This window comes from Dendrobates tinctorius, unplaced genomic scaffold (genome assembly GCF_039654945.1).
Source record: "Dendrobates tinctorius isolate UK_male_01 unplaced genomic scaffold, ASM3965494v1 ptg000089l, whole genome shotgun sequence".
Classification (NCBI taxonomy): Eukaryota; Metazoa; Chordata; class Amphibia; order Anura; family Dendrobatidae; genus Dendrobates; species Dendrobates tinctorius.
In genome coordinates this window covers 10,618,324-10,630,523 of record NW_027361757.1, presented here as the reverse complement: position 1 = coordinate 10,630,523, position 12,200 = coordinate 10,618,324, and positions in this window count along the sequence as shown.

Sequence of the window (12,200 nt, the reverse complement as noted above, 5' to 3'; positions counted from 1 at the left end):
AAGACGGCATTCTCCACACCAGACGGGTGCTTCCAGTATGTCCGGATGCCGTTTGGCCTACAGGGAGCTCCGGCAACCTTCCAGAGGGCGATGGATAGAATCCTTGCGCCTCATAAGCTATATGCTGCCGCATATCTGGATGATATCGTCATCTTTACCCCAGACTGGGAGACTCACCTGGAAAAGGTCCAAGCAGTGTTTGACGCTTTAAGAGAGGCGGGGTTTACAATAAACCCGAAGAAGTGTGCCTTGGGGAGAGAAGAAGCCAAGTACCTTGGATATGTAGTGGGGCGTGGCGAGATCAAACCCCAAATCAATAAAGTGGAGGCAATTCAAACATGGCCGAGACCTCTGTCAAAGAAGCAAGTTAAAGCATTCCTGGGGATTGTGGGATATTACAGGAGGTTCATCCCAAACTTCGCCACAATGGCTGCCCCTCTAACTGATCTGCTTAAGGGGACAAAGTCAGTGATGGTCAGCTGGTCCGAAGAAGCAGAGTCAGCCTTCCAAGAAATGAAGAGAGCTCTTTGCAAGCAACCCGTTTTGGTGGCCCCAGACTTTAAACGTGAATTTGTCCTCCAGACAGATGCCTCAGATGTCGGGATAGGAGCAGTCCTCTCCCAAGAGATACGTGGGGAGGAGCATCCTGTTCTCTACTTGAGTAGGAAGTTGACTTCTTGTGAGAAATTACTCAGTTGTAGAGAAGGAGTGTTTGGCCATAAAATGGGCAGTGGACACATTACGGTACTACCTGGTGGGACGGAAGTTTAGGTTAATATCCGACCATGCCCCACTCAGGTGAATGAGGGAAACAAAGGGCAAGAATGCTAGGGTCACCCGCTGGTTCTTAGCCCTACAAGACTTCAGCTTCCTTGTAGAGCATAGGGCCGGGAAGCTACATGGGAATGCCGATGCCCTCTCCAGAATCCCTTGCCTGGTAGATGAAAGTGCCAAGCCCCACAGCTAATCGATGGGAGATATGTGCCTCATAAATGGCTTGTCTCTATAATGTAAGGCATAAGTAAAGCGTACCAGATATTATTATTGTTGTTGTTTGAAGGACCTGTGGTGAGGTCACAGTCAGGTGACCAGTCAGCTGCTGAGTTCGTGGGTGTGGCTACAGCCTTATAATGTGGCCTGCTCCTGAACCAGGGAGTTGTGTGTGGGGAGGACTAAGCCTCCCATGTGTGCTGAGACTCCTGCTCTGAGTCTACAACTACGGACATTTTGTGTTATTTTGCCTGAGCTAAAGGCTACTTTTTGGTGTTACGTTGCCTTGTGCGTTTATGACGTGAATAAACCGCAAGCACTGTTGAAGAACCTGTCTCATATTTGTCTCCCGCTGCACCTAAGCGAGCCACATCCCCACAGTATGTATGTATATATGTATGTGTGTGTGTATGTCCGGGATTAGCATCCGCACCGTCACAGCTACAGCCATAAAATTTGGCACAGTCACACGTCTGGACCCCGAGAGCGTTATAGGCTATGTTGTGAGGCGAAATTTTAACCCCGCGCGTTCCAATTCACCAAACAATTTTGCCCCTATCTACATAATGGGGAAAAAGTGTATGTATTGGCATCTGCACCGTCGTAGCTACAGCCACAAAGTTTTGCACAGTCACACGTCTGGGCCCCGAGAACGTCATAGGCTATGTTGTGAGGCGAAATTTTAACCCCACGCGTTCCAATTCACCAAACAATTTTGCCCCTATCTACATAATGGGGAAAAAGTGTATGTATTGGCATCTGCACCGTCGTAGCTACAGCCACAAAGTTTTGCACAGTCACACGTCTGGGCCCCGAGAACGTCATAGGCTATGTTGTGAGGCGAAATTTTAACCCCACGCGTTCCAATTCACCAAACAATTTTGCCCCTATCTACATAATGGGAAAAAAGTGTATGTATTGGCATCTGCACCGTCGTAGCTACAGCCATAAAATTTGGCACAGTCACACGTCTGGACCCCGAGAGCGTTATAGGCTATGTTGTGAGGCGAAATTTTAACCCCGCGCGTTCCAATTCACCAAACAATTTTGCCCCTATCTACATAATGGGGAAAAAGTGTATGTATTGGCATCTGCACCGTCGTAGCTACAGCCACAAAGTTTTGCACAGTCACACGTCTGGGCCCCGAGAACGTCATAGGCTATGTTGTGAGGCGAAATTTTAACCCCACGCGTTCCAATTCACCAAACAATTTTGCCCCTATCTACATAATGGGGAAAAAGTGAAAGGAAAAGTGTTGAAGGCAAATTGACAGCTGCCAGATGTGAACAAGGGGGACTTAAAGAATGAGAGCGATGGCGCCAAAGAGTATATACCGTACAGTTGCTAAGGTGGGGCCCTGACATGGGATACTCACCACACACAGGGATATGAACACACACACAAAATGCGCCACACACTACCACGTGCTTCAACACATATACCACCCTCAGCACACATTTCATCACACATACACCAACCTCGCCACATAAAAGTCGAAACACAAAAGTCGCCACTCAAAACTCGCCACGCTGTCGCAGAGCTGTTTAAAAGATGAAAAATGAGCTGTGATTGGTTGCTATCAGCAACAGTTTTCTTTGTAGACAGTTGTGGTAACTGAGGCCTATTATTCTTATCATTTCTATGGTGTTATTGTCCTTCTGTAAAACTGGAAATAACACAATTTATTACCGTGCCAACACAGACCACCTTCTGACACAGACTGCAGGGGGAGCTGTTATGATTGAGTCACCGAGGAGGAAAAAACAAAACACAAGCTCAGCCCAGAAAATCAGAGAGGTTGGAAACTAGCGGATTGCAGACCCCTAATCCTATCACACAACTAGCAGTAGCCGTGGAGTGTTCCTACGGTGATCCTAGACACCTTGTCACAGCTGGAGATCTACATAAGCCTAAAGAGAGAAAAAGGAAAAACTGACTGCCCCAGAGCAGACCCCAAAGCAATAGGCAGCCCCCAACATATAATGACGGTGAAGCAAGATGAAAACACTAACACAGATAGAAAGATAGGTTGAGCAAATGATGGGGCCCAAGCTAACTAAAAAGGACAGGATAGAAAAGCTGCTGTCTGCAATCCAAGAAAACCCTGCTAAAAAATATTACCAACACAACTGAGAAGCAAAAAGGACCCTGAAGTCACTAGACTTCAAACCCTATATCAGCACTCAGAAAATTCTGGAAGCAGCGCAAAAGAGAACACTGATCAAGGAAAAAGAATCCAGCACACCCCTGGCCGGGGATGGCTGAACTCCAAAAAACAAGGTAAACAAAACCAAAACTAATAACTTTTTGCTCTGCTATTGAACTTATCTTTGGGAAGCAGGAATCAGACTGGTCTCCAAGAATCCAGCAGAGAAATCACCAGCGACTCAGAAGGGCGTCGGCTACCTTATTTCCATTCTGAAGTTCCCGTTACCCAGTCACCATCCACCTGATCAGGTGTTTGGTAATCAGCCTCACTACCTTCCTTCACCAGAAGAGGGAGATCCTCGGACACAAAAGATGAATGAACAGGTGAGCTCACAACAGTACCTCCCCGTTGAGGAGGGGTCACCGAACCATCATCCAAGCCACCAGGCCGATCAGGATGAGCTCGATGAAAAGCACGCACCAATCTTTCGGCATGAATATCCGAGGCAGAGACCCAGGAATTATGCTCCTGACCATAACCCTTCCACTTAACCAAATACTGGAGTCTCTGTCTAGTCAGACGGGAATCCAGTATCTTCTCTACCTCATATTCCATGTTACCTTCAACCAACACAGGGTCAGGAGGTGCCGCCATAGGAACTGGTTCAACAAACCTCTTCAACAAGGACTTATGAAACACATTATGAATCTTAAATGTGACAGGAAGAGCCAACCGAAAAGAGACCAGATTAATAATCTCCAAAATCTTGTAAGGTCCAATAAATCTAGGTTTAAACTTTGGAGAAGCCACTTTCATAGAGATATTCTTTGATGACAACCAGACCATATCACCCACCTTAAACCGGGGACCAATGGTCCTATGCCGGTTAGAAAACCGCTGGGCCTTTTCCTTGGAAAGAGACAACTTATCCACCACTTGGACCCAAATCTGCTGCATTCTTTCCACCACAGTGTCAACCCCTGGACAGGCAGAAGACTCCACCTGCCCTGAAGAAAATCGAGGATGAAACACAAAGTTACAGAAAAAGGGTGACATCAAAGTGGCAGAACTAGCTCTATTATTTAAAGCAAATTCGGCCAAGGGCAAAAATGAGACCCAATCATCCTGATCAGCAGATATAAAACATCTCAAATAAGCCTCCAAAGTCTGGTTTGTTCTCTCTGTCTGCCCATTGGTCTGAGGGTGAAATGCAGAGGAGAAGGACAAGTGAATTCCCAACTTGGAACAAAAGGTCCTCCAGAATCTAGAGACAAACTGAACTCCTCTGTCCGATACAATGTTCTCAGGAATCCCGTGCAAGCGAACCACCTGTTGCAAAAACAAGGGCACCAACTCTGAGGAAGATGGCAACTTAAGGAGTGGTACAAGATGGACCATCTTAGAGAATCTATCACAAATCACCCAAATAACAGTCATCCTCAGAGACAGGCAGATCAGAAATAAAATCCATTGAAATATGGGTCCATGGCCTCCTGGGTACCGGCAAAGGCATCAACAACCCACTAGAACGAGAACAAGGCTTAGATCGGGAGCAAGTCCCATAGGACTGCACAAAATTTCTGACATCACGAGACAAGGCAGGCCACCAAAAAGACCTACTCACCAAATCTCTAGTACCAAAAATACCTGGATGACCAGCCAACGCGGAGCAATGAACCTCAGACATCACTTTCCTCCTCCACTGGTCAGGAACATACAACCTACCACTGGGACAATGCTCAGGCTTATCCTCCTGAAACTTCTCCAGAGCACGTCTCAAATCAGGCGAGATGGCAGAAAGAACCACCCCCTCACCTAAGATGGTAGCATGCTTGGTCACAATAGGAGAATCGGCCAAAAAACTCCTAGAGAGGGCATCAGCCTTAACGTTCTTAGTGCCCGGGAGAAAGGAGACCACAAAATCAAAACGTGTGAAAAACAAGGCCCACCTGGCCGGTCTTGGATTCAAGCGTTTAGCCGACTCAAGGTAGATCAAAGTCTTGTGGTCAGTGAGGACCACAACTTGATGTCTAGCTCCCTCCAACCAATGTCTCCACTCCTCAAATGCCCACTTCATGGCCAACAGTTCTCGATTCCCCACATCATAGTTGCGTTCCGAAGGAGAGAACTTTCGGGAAAAGAAGGCACAGGGGTTCATTTTAGATGTTACAGGATCTTTTTGGGACAAAACAGCTCCTGCACCAGTCTCTGAAGCATCCACCTCCACCTGAAATGGAAGTGAGACATCGGGTTGTCGCAAAACTGGAGAAGTGAACTTCCTCTTCAGCTCCTGAAAAGAAGAAACAGCCTCTGGAGACCAATTCAGCAAATCAGCGCCCTTCTTAGTCAAATCAGTCAATGGTTTGGCAATAACAGAAAAATTGGCTATAAACTTACAATAAAAATTAGCAAAACTCAAAAACTTCTGGAGAGCCTTCAAAGAAGTGGGCTGCACCCAATCATAAATGGCCTGTACCTTGGCCGGGTCCTTTTCAATAGTTGACGGAGACAAGATAAATCCCAAAAATGAAATCCTCTGTACACCAAAAAGACATTTCGATCCCTTAACATACAGGGAGTTTTCCCTCAAAATCCAGAACACAGTCCGAACATGTTCCACATGAGAGTCCCAACCCCTGGAAAAGATCAAAATATCATCCAAATAGATGATCAGAAACTTATCCACAAAGTCCCGGAAAATATCATTCATGAAGCACTGGAAGACAGAAGGGGCGTTAGTGAGCCCAAAAGGCATCACTAGGTACTCAAAATGTCCCTCCGGAGTATTAAACGCTGTCTTCCATTCATCCCCATGCTTAATGCGAATAAGATTATACGCCCCCCTGAGGTCAAGCTTGGTAAACCAGCAAGCACCTTCAACTCTAGAAAATAGGTCAGAAATCAGGGGTAACGGATACTGATATTTAACAGTAATTTTGTTAAGGGAGCGATAGTCAATACAGGGCCTTAATGAATCATCCTTCTTGGCCACAAAAAAAAAACCCAGCAGCCAAGGGTGAAGAGGATGGTCTAATATGACCCTTCTCCAACGACTCCTTAATATAAGAACGCATAGCCCCATGTTCGGGTACAGATAAATTAAAAAGTCGACCCTTGGGAAATTTACACCCCGGACTCAGCTCAATTGCACAGTCATAACTCCTATGAGGAGGCAAAGATGCAGACTTACTCTCACTAAACACATCATAAAAATCAGCCAAATAGTCAGGAACCTCATGCGACTGGGGAGAGGTGGAGAAAACAGGAGTGTCACAAAGAGCACACCGACAACCCCAACTCACCACAGACACAGATTTCCAATCCAAAACTGGATTATGGATTTGCCACCAGGGGAACCCCAGCACGATGGTATCATGCAAATTATGCAACACCAAAAATCTGCAATTTTCTTGATGGTCTGGGGCGACCCGCATTACCACCTGGGTCCAAAACTGAGGTTTATTCTTCGCCAAAGGAGTAGCATCAATACCCCTCAAAGGAATAGGCGTCCGCAGGGGTGTCATAGGGAAACCACAATGTTTAGCAAAATCTAAATCCATTAGGTTCAGGGCTGCTCCTGAATCCACAAAGGCTTTAGCAGAAAATGTGGACAGGAAGCAGATCAGAGTAACTGCCAGAAGAAACTTAGGTTGTACACCACCTACAGCAAATGTGTGTGCAAAACTTTTCTCTCGTTTAGGGCAGACAGAAATATGAGAGGCATCTCCACAGAAAAAACACAGCTTATTACGCCTTCTGAACTCCTGACGTTGCGCCCTAGACAAAACTCTATCACACTGCATAGGTTCAGACATTTGTTCAACAGGTGGCAGCATTTCCCGTATAATTTTACGTTCACGTAAACGCCGATCAACCTAAATGGCTAATGACATAGAATCGTCAAGACCAGAGGGAACAGGAAATCCCACCATAGTATCTTTTACGGTTTCTGACAAACCCTTCCGAAAGAGAGCTGCCAAGGCACCATCATTCCAAGTGGTGAGGACCGCCCACTTTCGGAATTTTTGACAGTACAGTTCTGCAGAATCCTGACCCTGGCTCAATGCCAACAGGGTCTTTTCAGCTTGATCAATCGCATTAGGTTCATCATACAACAACCCCAAGGCCTGAAAAAATGCATCCACATTAGTTAGAATAGGATCATCTGGTACTAAAGAAAACGCCCAATCCTGGGGATCGCCGCGCAGCAAGGAGATTACAATTTTAACCTGTTGCACAGAGCTCCCCGATGAGTTAGGCTTCAAGGCAAGAAATAATTTACAATTATTCTTAAAATTCAAAACTTTAGACCGATCCCCAAAAAACACATCAGGAGTGGGGATTTTTGGTTCAGCAGCGTGTGAACGAGCAAGATAGGCGGAAATTCCCCACACTCCACACGATCAGACAATTGCTTAAACTCCATCAGAAAAAAAAAAAAATATTCCTCCTACGGCCTCAGAGAAAAAGAGGAAAAAATATAGACAAAAAAAAAAAAAATTCTGACAGCTTTTTTCTTTTTTAAACAATTCCTTCCTGGTTTTGAGTACCCTAGAATCTGTGGCATGGCTGGTGATTCTGTTATGATTGAGTCACCGAGGAGGAAAAAACAAAACACAAGCTCAGCCCAGAAAATCAGGGAGGTTGGAAACTAGCGGATTGCAGACCCCTAATCCTATCACACAACTAGCAGTAGCCGTGGAGTGTTCCTACGGTGATCCTAGACACCTCGTCACAGCCGGAGATCTAAATAAGCCTAAAGAGAGAAAAGGGAAAAACTGACTGCCCCAGAGCAGAACCCAAAGCAATAGGCAGCCCCCAACATATAATGACGGTGAAGCAAGATGAAAACACTAACACAGATAGAAAGATAGGTTGAGCAAATGATGGGGCCCAAGCTAACTAAAAAGGACAGGATAGAAAAGCTGCTGTCTGCAATCCAAGAAAACCCTGCTAAAAAATATTACCAACACAACTGAGAAGCAAAAAGGACGCTGAAGTCACTAGACTTCAAACCCTATATCAGCACTCAGAATATTCTGGAAGCAGCGCAAAAGAGAACACTGATCAAGGAAAAAGAATCCAGCACACCCCCGGCCGGGGATGGCTGAACTCCACAAAGCAAGGTAAACAAAACCAAAACTAATAAGTTCAATAGCAGAGCAAAAACTTATCTTTGGGTAGCAGGAATCAGACTGGTCTCCAAGAATCCAGCAGAGAAATCACCAGCGACTCAGAAGGGCGTCGGCTGCCTTATATCCAGTCAGAAGTTCCCGTTACCCAGTCACCATCCACCTGATCAGGTGTTTGGTAATCAGCCTCACTACCTTCCTTCACCAGAAGAGGGAGATCCTCGGACACAAAAGATGAATGAACAGATGAGCTCACAACAGGGAGCCCAGTATCACACAGGATAGGATTAGATACACGGCTCAGCAGTCAGAATTACACAGGAGAGGATTAGATACACAGCTCAGCAGTGAGTATCACACAGGATAGGATTACATACACGGCTCAGCAGTCAGTATCACACAGGATAGGATTAGATACACAGCTCAGCAGTCAGCATCACACAGGAGAGGGTTAGACACATGGCTCAGCAGGCAGTATCACACAGGATAGGATTAGATACACAGCTCAGTAGTCAGTATCACACAGGACAGGATTAGATACACAGCTCAGCAGTCAGTATCACACAGGATAGGATTAGATACGCAGCACACAGGATAGGATTAGATACACAACTCAGCACACAGTATCACACAGAATAGTATTAGATACACGGCTCAGCAGACAGTATCACACAGAATAGGATTAGATACGCGGCTCAGCAGTCAGTATCACACAGGATAGGATTAGATGCATGGTTTTTATGTGCAATATAATCATTATAATTTGTTATAACTAACCACAGTTGGTTACTATGCCCAGGCAACGCCAGGCTCTTCTGCTAGCAGTTATATATACATTGGAACAAGATTGGGGTACACATGCAAAGGTTACCCCCAGATCATGGTCAGACAATGCACGGGTAAAATACCCAATTAAATCCCATACCTTATATATAAAAGCCAGTGTCATGGTCACACGTGGCTGGACACAGCGCCTCCAGCAGGGCGGATTTAGATGACACGCGTGACTCTGGACCCTGGATACACCGCCTCCAGTTGGGCAAATTTAAATAATAAATCGTGCAGCTGGATACGCCGCCTCCAACAGGTGAATTTCGGAAATACACGTATGTCTGCAAACCTCGCCTCCAGTAAGGCGAATTTAAACAATAAAAGGGAAAACCTGGGTAACAATAACAATGGTGGCCCTGCGAACGGGGAAGTGGAGACCTCCTGCACTCCCCTGAGTCAGTGTCTCTACACTTCTAACGTGCCCTAGGCCGGTTCCGCACCGGGCGCCGATCAGGAACCTAAAAACCCTGACTCGCCCTGCACCTAAACCTTCACTAGTGAAGTGGATGGTGTGGCAACTAATCCCGCCACTGCACTAAAACACACATAAAGAGACAAAACAGGGAAACACCACTTAGCTTTGCTCTGTTGCTTACGCTCCCAGCAAGAGCCCACCATCTGCGTGCATCTTTTCCTCCGACCGGATCCAACACCATAGTGCAGCCTTGGAGCAAACAGAGTCCACCACCTGCGTGCAGCTGTCCAGAAACAGAGTCCAGCTTTCCAGCAAGAATCCAGCATCTTGAGTCCAGCATCATGAGTGCAGCTCTACACCATAGCTGCCACTCCACCAAGCCATGCAAGAACTCCTTGCTGACACCATAGCTGCAACTCCACCAAGCCATGCCAGCCCTCCTCGCAGACACCAAAGCTGCCACTCCAGGACTCTCACTGAGCTGCCCGGGACTCTCCATCAGCTCCATCCTTCACTCAGGCTTGCTTGTAACTGAGGACTAATCACCAACAGTGACCACCACACCTGACACTCCTTTATAGAGCAATCACACCTGTTCTATAATTACGTGCACAAAACTAAAGTAACCAAAGTGCAATGACCCTAATGGCCACCGGGGGCAAAACCACCTTTAGCACAGCTAAAGGTAAAAAAAAAAGGTTACTTGTGCATTTTCTCTGTCATATCCAACCTGGATCATGACAGCCAGTTGCCTACAACCAGAGGATCAGGGACAGTATCCTGAGGGTATACATATCTTATACTAGCTAAGTAGCTACCCACAAGTCCCAACTAATCTAACTAGCATTGAAAATAACACCACTGGTGCATATATAGGAAAGTTCCTTACCCATGTGAGGAATCAAATAGTCCTGTCTGTGCCCCGACGTGTTTCGCTCTGTGGGCTTCCTCGGGGGGCCGTGTGAAAAAATTGATAGATATGACATTTTCATCTGTGTAACGAATACCATGTAAATACTGTAAGCCATGTCAGCATCTCCAAGGGTCTCTGTGCAGCTTTCTTGGCTCCGAGACTGCCTGCAGATTTTTTGGTGGCCCACTAATGAGCTCAGATACATCCTTTGAACTACATATAGATCAAATGCTACATTAAAACCTGCCCTAGAGGTAGAGGGGATGGCAAGTCCACTGTCCCATAAAAATACAGTCTCTGAAATAACCCTTAATGTCCCAGCAAACTATGGGCTTGTTTTCACTGCATGACCTGTGGCTGGAAACAACCGATTGGTTTCATGTTGGCCGATCGGCACTTGTCTTTAGTAGCCTAATCACACAGGCCGATTACATTCCCGATGTGCACAGTGATCGATAATAGATTGTTCTTTGCACATAACCTGTAATTATTCTCGGCAGCACATTTATTGTTTACAATGGACAATGCGCTGCCAAGAATGATTTTTAAGCAAGCTTAAAAGTAATTTCACCTGTCAAATCAAAGTTTTCCTTATTCATGGAATGATTGGCAGCCTCTTTACATTGCCGATTATTGGAAACGATTGTCTTAGGACACTCGCTTTTGATAATTGCGCAGTGTAAATGTACCCAAAGTCTTCTGAACACTTGCTATTCTCCCGGACTTTTCCTCAGCCACCTTAAAGGTTTTGTCTGTTATAGAACATTTATATTTTAGGCACGTATGTGCTTAAAGTAAAAAACGGTTGTATAGTCACTTTTGAGCACCCCAATGGAGTCAGCGCAGGCTGTTATGGAGGCTTGTGCTGATTCTACAGGGTGGGCCATTTATATGGATACAGCTAAATAAAATGGGAATGGTTCGTGATATCATCTTCCTGTTTGTGACATTAGTATATGGGAGGGGGAAACTTTTCAAGATAGGTGGTGACCATGGCGGCCATTTTGAAGCCGGCCATTTTGGATCCAACTTTATTTTTTCCAATGTGAAGGTCATGTGACACATCAAACTTATTGAGAATTTCACAAGAAAAACAATGGCGTGCTTGGTTTCAATGTAACTTTATTCTTTCATCAGTTATTTACAAGTTTCTCTTTGTTTACAGCCATTGACATGTCCATGTCGCAAAGGTTAACACGTGAGGAGCGGATAAATTGTGTTGATGTCTGGTGAACGCAGCACCCGGGCCATTGCAGCAGATTTCAATGCAAGACAACTGTCACCATTCCCATTTTATTTAGGTGTATCCATATAAATGGCCCACCCTGTAGAAGAGATGCCTGCTCTGTTCAGTAGTCAGGGGACTAAAAATGCGTTGATCAGAGACACCTGATGGCTGCAGCGGTTCTTTGACTTCCAAATGGAGCAGACATCACCTCCGGAGGCAGCACAGATCTCTGAAGCACCTTGTGTTGGGTCAGCAGGGGAGCTGGAAGGTGACCATGCCACAGTTTATTTTAAATGCATCCATGCCTGAATAAAAAAAAAGTTTCTGTATCACAAAACCCCTTTAAGAAATCAGGTGATGCATTACTATAAGATTGCAAAAGAGTAATTATGGCACTGACCCAATGACTGGAAGTGAGTGGCCATAGGGGGAAGATAATTATTTTTTCCCTTTAGCCGCTGCTACAGTAAGGAGGCCTAACAGGATTTTAACTCTATCTCGATAAACAGAAATATGGAATTTTTGAATAGGACAGGTTTCC